The 10,125-nt window shown below is 46.3% G+C and overlaps 1 pseudogene; it reads right to left on the reverse strand.

Moving 5' to 3' along the window:
• Positions 1-5,571: 5,571 nt before the first annotated feature.
• LOC123117315 (UDP-glycosyltransferase 91C1-like) lies at positions 5,572-7,095 on the reverse strand (annotated as a pseudogene).
• Between the last annotated feature and the right edge of the window lie 3,030 nt (positions 7,096-10,125).

The following is a 10,125-nucleotide window of genomic DNA, read 5'->3' on the forward strand; positions in this document are numbered from 1 at the left end:
TGACTACGATGAGACTTTCTCACCTGTAGCGATGCTTAAGTCTGTCCGAATCATGTTAGCAATTGCTGCATTTTATGATTATGAAATTTGGCAAATGGATGCCAAAACTGCATTCCTAAATGGATTTCTGGAAGAAGAGTTGTATATGATGCAACCAGAAGGTTTTATCGATCCAAAGGGTGCCAACAAAGTGTGCAAGCTCCAGCGATCCATTTATGGACTAGTGCAAGCCTTTCTGAGTTGGAATAAACGCTTTGATAGTGTGATCAAAGCATATGGTTTTATACATACTTTTGGAGAAGCATGTATTTACAAGAAAGTGAGTGGGAGCTTTGTAGCATTTCTTATATTATATGTAGATGACATATTGTTGATTGGAAATGATATAGAATTTCTGGATAGCATAAAGGGATACCTGAATAAGAGTTTTTCTATGAAAGACGTCGGAGAAGCTGCTTACATATTGGGCACCAAGATCTATAGAGATAGATCAAGACGCTTAATTGGACTTTCACAAAGCACATACCTTGATAAAGTTTTGAAGAAGTTCAAAATGGATCAGTCAAAGAAAGGGTTCTTGCCCGTTTTACAAGGTGTGAAGTTGAGTCAGACTCAATGCCCGACCACTACAGAAGATAGAGAGAAAATGAAATTCATTCCCATTGGACACTAGGTTAATAGGTTGGTCCCAAAAGATGATATAAAATAGCATAATAATGCATATAAAACATCCAAGATAGATAATATAACAGCATGGAACAATCAAAAATTATAGATACATTGGAGATGTATCACATCCTCCTCCCGTCGCGGCTCACGTGGAACTGTGGCTCCCGTGACAACGATTGTGGGGGATCTGAAGCCCTTGACGATGGCTTCAGGAGATCTAGCCATTCCCATTGTGTCGGTGGCTCCCATCGCAGCGAGCGGTGTGGATCTGGCACTTTGGGTGCCATCATCCGTGTCAATGATGTTATCGCCCCCTCCGCAACCTAATCCCGTTCGGGCCCGTCCCCATCAAGGCATAGCCCAAGCTAGAGGACCACTTGGGGTTGTGTTGGAGTTCTCTTCCCTTGAAGCGGAAGCGTACGCCATGAAGAGGAGTGTATTCGCGAGTGCTTTGGACCCGTAGCTGGTATGACAAGGAGGAGCAGTAGCTGAAGGTCATAAAATAACCTAAATTCAATTCCAATCTTGATTTCGAAATAATTTCAAAACTCAATTTATGTTATCATTTACAATTTTTAGGGAAAGTACTACTTGATCTTTTAGTGAAACTGAGTGAGGTGTGACTTCACTTCAGAATATTATGAAACCTCATAGATTGATTTTCACTAGTATACTTTGAGATGGGATATTTTAGACCATGTATTCAAAATTTCAGTGAAAATGACAGAGATGTGACTAACATTACTGAGATGGATAAGAATTTGAAACATCACTAATGCCTTCTCAGTTGCGATATTTCAAAATATTCTGAGTAGTTTTTTTTCGGGAGTACGCCAAAGGCGTACCTTATCTTTATAGAAGGGGAGAAAAAGTTGTACAAGACTTCGCGATTAGACAAGAAAGCCTACACGGAAACTCCGACTCCTAAAAACAACAAAAGCCTACTCTCTCACAAAAGGATCTAACCCCTCAACTCCTAGGCCCGCCTTCTTCCAAAGCTTGATCTCTTCGTGCATGAGATGAACAAGGTTGGTCTCCGAGCGCACTTGATCATTGCTGTTGAACACCCGAGTGTTACTCTGCTTCCATAAGTGCCACGCGGTCAAGATGACAAGCGAATCAAAACCTCTCTTGAGCTTTCCATGGAAGGACTTCCTCGCCTTGTCCCACCACACCATGAAAGTATCCTCTGAACTTGGAATTTGGATGTTGATTTGAAGCAACTGGAAGCAACCACTCCAAACTCGCCTCGCATAGACGAATCTAGAGAGGATATGATCAGTTTTATCCTCCTCTTGGCAGCAAGTGTAGCATGCTAGAGTCGTATCATGGAGACCATGCCTCGCACGTCGGTCAGAAGTCCATAAACGGTATTGAGAGGCAAGCCACGCAAAAATTTTGCACTTGAGAGGAGCCCAACTCCTCCGTATGCATTGGGCGGCGGCGAACCGAGTCATGCCCTGGCATAGCATACTGTAGGTGGATTTGGCGCTATAAGAACCCGAGGCACTCCAGGGCCAGTAGAAAACGTCATCATCCGAAGCATTTCTTTGGATCATCGCCAAGGCATGCTGCAAGTGGATGAGCTGCATGTGAGCCGTGAAGGATAGCTCGCCAGTGATGTCATTGACCCAAGAGTCCTCGAAAAGCGCATCCCGGGCCGTTCTCTTTCTCTTCGTGAGCTTGTCCACCATGCCGGCGATCAAAGGGGCGATATCTTTCATCGCAAACCCGTGAATCCATCTATCTGTCGAGAAGAAAATCTTGCTGCCCTCTCCAACCTTAATGTGGACCAGACTGTCGAACACCGCCTTGGCCTCCTTGTCCACCATGAGATGTAACCCTTGCCAAGGCCTCGAGGGATCTGTCCTCCTGAGCCACTCCCAGCGAACGCGCATGGCCAAGCCTTGGGTCCTCAAATTCTTGACTCCCAGCCCACCGAAAGGCTTAGGTCTGCAGATGGTGTGCCAATCAACCAAGCACTGCCCACCATTTACCTCCTCTTTCCCAGCCCAGAAAAAAGCACGCATCCATTTGTCCACTTCTTCAAGAACCCATTGAGGCGCTTTCATGACTAGCAAATGGTGAATGGGGCGGGCCGCGACGACGCTGTTAACGAGCACAAGTCTCCCGGGTCTCTGAATCATGCCACGTTGCCAAGCTGGGAAGAAGTTCTTGACCTGATCAAGAATTGGCTGCCATTGCGCCTTGGAGAGCTTGTTGATGCTGAGTTGCATCCCTAAGTATTTGCAAGGGAACTGCCCAATTTGATAGTTGAACAGCTGCTGCACTCTCTCCGGATCCCCTTGTTATCCCCGGATCAAAGTTGTTGATGTTTTACGATAGTTCACTCAAAGGCCAGAAGCGTGTCCAAAGAGATGTAGAACTTCTTTTATGCATATGAGATCCGGCTCTATGGGGCGCACAAAAAGCGCGACGTCGTCGGTGAAAAGAGAGAGCCTCTGGCTTGCCATCACACCGTTGAAGGAGGACAGAACCCCCACTGCAGCATCCTTGCACATGAGGGCCGAGAGGGCGTCCATCGCCATGACAAATAGAAGCGGGGAGCTAGGGTCTCCTTGGCGCAGCCCGCGAGCGTGATCAAACCTCAAACCTTGATCCCCATTGACAATGACTCTAGAGGACGCGTACTGAAGCAAAATTGCAACCCACTTTCTGAAGTTTTCGCCAAACCCCTTAGCTCTCAGAACTTCAAACAAGAATGGCCAAGAAATGGTGTCGAATGCCCGTGATTATAATGGTCTTCTTATCTGTAGAGAGGTAAGAGTTGTAATGAATCCTAGCCTTTGGTTGTTGTTGCTTTTTATCGTGCAAAAAGATTATATCGGATGCTCTATTTATTGCAACATGTCGTAAATAGGGGCCTACTACCAATGCACATTATTATTGTCTTTCATAAAAAAACAGGACACTTTATGGATGGATGACTCAAACAAATTATATGTGGCTAAAAATTTCAAACAAAGTAAATTTAATTTAATTTTGTATGTGGAAGAAACAATTTTCAATGGACTCTCAAATTTTATTTTGAATCTATTTGAAAACAAATGCATGGGTTAAATTTGGATGTCAAAGTTCCATTCATATGTCAAATAAAATAAACTTAAAACAAAAACTTGCACAAAAATTGCACTTTATATAATATGTAAGAATAAAATATAATTGTGAAATTTCCGCATTCTACTCTACTTTAAACACAAATTGTATAGAACTTGCATGTATGCTTACACACACAAATAAAAAATTCTATAAAAGAATGAATTAGTGGCATTGCTATTACCCTTTAAGAATTGCGACAATAAAATATTTAATAGTGGGAAGTTTGCACACTATTTACACATAAATTGTGCCTTTTTATGATATGCAAGGATAACCATAGAATAGAAAATATTTTTGCAAAATAAAGTTTTCTAAGAAGGAATGAATTAATGGTATTAATATTACACTTAAAAAGGCGAGAACAAGAAACTTAAAACTAAAACAAAATAAAAAAAATCTAAGGAAGAATGAATTATTAGCATTGGTATTACCCTTTAAGAAAAAAAAGAAAAATAATGACAAAATTTGCACACAATTTACAGATAAATTGCACCTTTTGTAATATGCAATAATAGGCATATATAGTGAAATTTTCACAAAAACAATTTCCTAAGAAGTAATAAGTTAGTGATATTGGTATTAAGTTTAAATAATAAATAAAATAGAAACTAAGAAATAAAAATGAAGCTTTATGAGGAATAATGAATTACTAGCATTGATATTACCCTTTAATAATAATAAATGGAAATAAATGAATAAACAAAATCACACAAATTTTGAAAAAATTGTGCTCTTTATAATATACAAGAATAAACATATAATAGTGGAGTTTTCACAAAAATATTTTTTCTAGAAGGAACGGATTAATGGCTTTTGTATTACCCTTAAAGAGAAAAGAAAATGAAATAAGAACTACTAAATTTAAAAAAGTCCTTAGGAAGAAAGAATTAGTGGCATTGGCATTACATTTAAGAAGAAATAAGAACGAAGAATAAACTTGCACACAACTTTGCATTGAAGTTGCATTTTTTGTAATGTGCAAAGAATAAGCATATAATAGTGCAATTTTCACACTCTAGTACAATTTATATACATATTGTATAGTACTTGAGTGTATACATTTACAATCACCCAACATCCCAAATATACCCATATAGGAAAAAAGAAAAGCTGACTAAAAAGGAAAAAAACAAAGCTAAACACATGCTAACAGAGAAAAGGGCAATGAGTAACGGTCTTCAAGTCCAATAGAAAAATTGACTGGCCCAAGGGACAAGTCAGAAATTTGAGCCAAAAGAGCAATGAAACAACACTAGGAATAAAAACACCACATATCTTGACAAAGGAATTAACGTTAAAATTGACTTAACCAAATTTAAAACTCGTGCAATTTACATTTAGCTAAAGTCTATTTTAATATTATTCATCAGTGCCTTTCCGGGGGCAATTATATTTGTCTGTTTTGTTTTAGAAATATTGCCAACTTAGTAACCTTACCTCTTAGATGGTACTCAAATAAATCATATGGCCTTGGATAAAAAATTATAGACGGCAAAAATAGATTGGGACTATGTTAAATTTCTCATTGTGAAACTTATAGATTGATTTTCATTTCATATAGTTTTCACCATTTCACATTTTCACTCATACAAAGTACAGCATATACAGTACAATATACTCCCTTCGTCTGGATTATTAGGTATTCCCTCTGTTCCTAAATATAAGTCTTTTTAGAGATTTCAATGTGGACTACGTATGGATATATATAGACATACTTTAGAGTTTAGATTCACTTATTTTGCTTCGTATATAGTCTGTAGTGGAATATCTAGAAAGACTTATATTTAGGACCGGAGGGAGTACATCGATGGAATAGACAAATGCTCACTCGAGTTCGGTAACCATGTGATCTTGCCAAATCTGGAACGCGCCACTAGCAGCGGCCTCTGTAGCGCCTCAGGTGCTCGACAAGATCATCAATGTACGTCTCCTGCCGGCCCTGGTCCTTGAGAAGCTCTCGCAGCTTCATGGCGTTGCTCGCGAGCGCCTTCCCTTCCTCGTCTACCATGACGCGCCGCACCGCCGCCGCCACGCCGTCCCTGTCGAACGAGCCGTCGGTCTCGTCCCTCGCCACCTCCACGCCGACCCCCTTCTCTGCCATGGCGCGCGCGACGAGGGGCTGGTCGAGCACGAACGGGAGCAACACCAACGGGTGCCCGCAGGCGAAGCTCTCGATGGTGGAGCCCCACCCGCAGTGCGTCAGGAACGCGCCCGTCGCGCCGTGCGCCAGCGCCGCCACCTGCGGCACCCACCCCGTGCGCACCAGCCCGCGCCCCCGCGTCCGCTCCTCGAACCCGGCGGGCAGCAGTTCGTCCTTGATGGCGTCGTTCGCGGCGCTGAACATCCCGGCCGGATTGCGTACAGCCCATAGGAAGCGCACCCCGGCGAGCTCCAGCCCGAGCGCGAGCTCGTGCAGGATACCTGGAGTCAGCGGCGCCTCGCTCCCCAGCGCGACGTAGATGACGGACTTGGGTGGCTGGTCGTCGAGCCAACGCAGGGTCTCAGGACGGTCACCGTCCTCGTCGGCGATAACGGGAGGTAGCAGGATCCCGGCGGGGATGGCGGGCTTCTGCAAGAGGTCGGTGAGGAGGGCGAACATTCCGGGCTCGACCTCGTCGCAGCTCCGGTAGATGGCCAGGCGGCAGCACTCGAACAGCTGCCACGCGCGGTCCATGTCGGACACGCCGGACGCGTTGGCGCGGAAGAGGGCGGCGATCGATTCGGCCTCGCTGCGGCGTCGGCAGGCGATCGTGGACGGGAACGGGATCCACCTGGGCACGACCGCGAAGTCCTCCGTCGCAGCGCGCGGGTGCTCGACGTTCGCCCACCGCGGCCCCAGGAAGGCCACGAAGGCGGCATAGACGGTCATGAACGCGGCGCACGGCACACCGTGCCCGCCGGCGATGGGCGGGACCCAGTGGTGGCAGAAGTCATGGACGATCCAGTCGGGTCTCCGGCCAGCAGCGACGGCGTCCGCGAGGAACGCGGCTAGCGGGGCCGCGAGCCCGTCCATGGCCTTCTTGACGAGCTCGATCTTCTCGGGCGGCACGTCGGCCGTGGACTCGGCGCCGTCCGGCAGCCCGTCCACGCGCGGCAGCGGCAGCGGCACGAAGCGAAGGCGAGGGGACAGGTGCGGCGGCACGGGTGGGAGCCTGGCGAGGTTCCGCGGCGTGGAGAGGAAGGCGACGGCGTGGCCACGAGCCGCCAGGCCTTGGACAGCTCGAGGAACGAGAGCATGTGCCCGAACGCCAGCCATGGGAACACCACCACCTCCAGCGCGCCGCCGGCGTCGGCTGCTGCTTCCATCCTACTCTGTGAACGGCGGGATCAGGGACGATAATGGCGCGAAAGCTTTGGTGGCTGGTCTCCGGCAGCTGAATGATGACGAATATCTTTTCCTCTTCCGGCCGATCAATGCTATGATTTAAGCAGGAGCAGCAGCAGAAGTGCGCCTATATAAAATGAAATTATACGAGTAGATAGATGCTTGGTAATAAAGTGGGAGATCAGAGATATGGGAATTTGACACAATACCACTTTGTACATTTGAATTGGATAATATAGCACCTGGTATATTGTCTTTGACAAAAACAACACATTGGATGTTTCATCTTTGCGTGCCACATTTCATTGTTTCGAAGAATCAAGCCTAATGACACTCACTGAACACCAAGTGGAAATGACCATACTACCCTTTGACCGTTTATAAAATAGGAAGCATTTTAGAAAGCAAAAAACGCACCCACATATCCACCCGCCCTCTCGCGGCCTCCCTATTGACCGTGCTCCAACCCCCCCCCCCCCCCCCCCTTCGCCACTCTCCTACCCTACGTGTGCTCTTGTTTGACAACCTTCACCGAGCTCCATCATCTCCATGGTCAGGTGTTACATCGGAGAGGCAAGGGATGTGGCGAGTGAGCGCATCGAGTGCCTTACTAGCGTAGAGGTTGGATCGGTAGGAGTGGCAATAGAACGGAGGAATGAGAAAAGTAATACTTCATGAGGAACGAATAGTAAAGGTTCCGAAAAAATGGTAATAAGAGGTGCTCATAATGTACCGGACACACCTCACGTATGAGATTGTGTGTAAGTTAGCCAGTGTAGACGTCAGTTATTCCGAAGACAATATCTGTGATGGGTCCGTAGGAGCGACGACACCACTAAGTCAAGCTGTTGTGTCTCAAAGAGTTTAAGGGTTGTGCTCTTGTAGTGTTTGTATGGTTCTAGTGAAGCTTGTCGATGTTGAAGTACACATCTTAAGAGTAAAAGTGTGAAATTTCATCCATGTAACTCCTAGGTTTGGGACGCTTACATTCATGTGCGGCACCCTAACTTTCAACTACTTAAGTAGCGACATTTTATTTTACAATTATTTGTAACCAATTATTTTTCTGTTTTATATGATTTGTTTGCTTAGTATGACTTCTAGTACTCACCCTCACTTTCATGTTTTTTGAGATGCAGTCATCGCTAACATAAGTACGTGCAAGAAACGCTGCTAGTTAAAGAGTAGGTTGGACTAGTTGGATGTGAAGCAGGTACAACATTGTTCAACTTGATTGTAAATGTATATAAATTTGTCAAATAAAAACATGTGAGATTTATGAGACCTGTCGGTGACAAAACCGGCGGATCTCGGGTAGGGGGGTCCCGAACTGTGCGTCTAGGCGGATGGTAACAGGAGACAAGGGACACGATGTTTTTACCCAGGTTCGGGCCCTCTCGGTGGAGGTAAAATCCTACTCCTGCTTGATTAATATTGATGGTATGTGTATTACAAGAGTTGATCTACCACGAGATCAGAGAGGCTAAACCCTAGAAGCTAGCCTATGGTATGATTGTTGTTCGTCCTACGGACTAAAACTCTCGGGTTTATATAGACACCGGAGAGGGCTAGGGTTACACAGAGTCGGTTACAATGGGAGGAGATCTTCATATCGTATCGCCAAGCTTGCCTTCCACGCCAAGGAAAGTCCTTATCCGGACATGGGACGGAGTCTTCAATCTTGTATCTTCATAGTCCGGGAGTCCGGCCAAAGGTCATAGTCCGGCCATCCGGACACCCTCTAATCCAGGACTCCCTCAGTAGCCCCTGAACCAGGCTTCAATGACGACGAGTCCGGCGCGCAAATTGTCTTCGGCATTGTAAGGCGGGTTCCTCCTCCGAATACTCCATAGAAGATGTTTGAACACAAGGATAGTGTCCAGCTCTGTAAAAATAAGTTCCACATGCCACCGTAGAGAGAATAATATTTACACAAATCTAATCTGCTGACGTATTCCGCGACGTGACATCATGCCACGGCCAAGCCCTTATTCATTTTACCGTTCCACCTCAGCGCGTTTAGCGAGGCGGTTTCCTTGGCACGTCTTGTCGAAGCAGAGATCGTGTCCCCTTATTCTGGGATTCTCATCAATACGGGCGTGGGTAACCCAACCGCGCCTTTTGGTATGACTCTCTAATTGAAAGCGAGTCCCAAACGGTTACGGGGAGGGCTCTTGGTATTCAACTCCTTTATAAAGAGACCAAGGCTCGATTCCCTCTTCTTTCAATCCAATCGAATCCGCCCCTCGCCTCGAGTTCCAACACTCAAGGTTTCTAGTTTTAGGCGCTTCGGACCTCCGACGATGTCCAGCTCCAACCTTCAAGGCCGGTGGGTGTCTTCCTCCGTTATGGAAGAAGACGTGCGAAAGCTGAGAGATGCCATGTATCTAACCAGCGAAATCTCACATAGGCTGCCTACTCAAGGGCAAGCCATTCCTTCTCCTCAGCCCGGTGAGAGCGTGGTGTTCACATCTCACTTCCTTCTGGGGTTAGGCTTCCCGATTGATCCCTTTGTGAGGGGGCTGATGTTCTATTACGGGCTGGAATTTCACGACCTAGCTCCGGAGTCCATCCTCCAAATTTCATCGTTTATCATAGTGTGCGAAGCCTTCCTCCATATCACCCCTCACTTCGGATTGTGGCTTAAAACCTTCAAAGTAGAGCCAAAGATGATCGAGGGGCAGCACGCCGAGTGCGGAGGAGCTATCATAAGCAAGATAGCCGTCGCTCCATGGCCCAAGGGCACTTTCCAAGAAGAGTTTGGCTTATGGCAACGGGACTGGTTTTATATCACAGCCCCCAGAGGCACCACATGGGTGGCGCCTCCTGCTTTTCGCTCGGGTCCCCCACCACGGCGAGCGCCATGGGTCAATGAAGGGCTTATCTGGGGGCCGTCCAAAGACGTGCCCCTACTACAGGACCGCATTCGAGATCTCCTAGAAAGAGATATTAACCTGACCATAGTGGCGCAAGTTATGCTGATTCGCCGCACACTGCCCTGCAAACGTCGC

The sequence above is a fragment of the Triticum aestivum genome, chromosome 5B (assembly GCF_018294505.1).
Source record: "Triticum aestivum cultivar Chinese Spring chromosome 5B, IWGSC CS RefSeq v2.1, whole genome shotgun sequence".
Lineage (NCBI taxonomy): Eukaryota > Viridiplantae > Streptophyta > Magnoliopsida > Poales > Poaceae > Triticum > Triticum aestivum.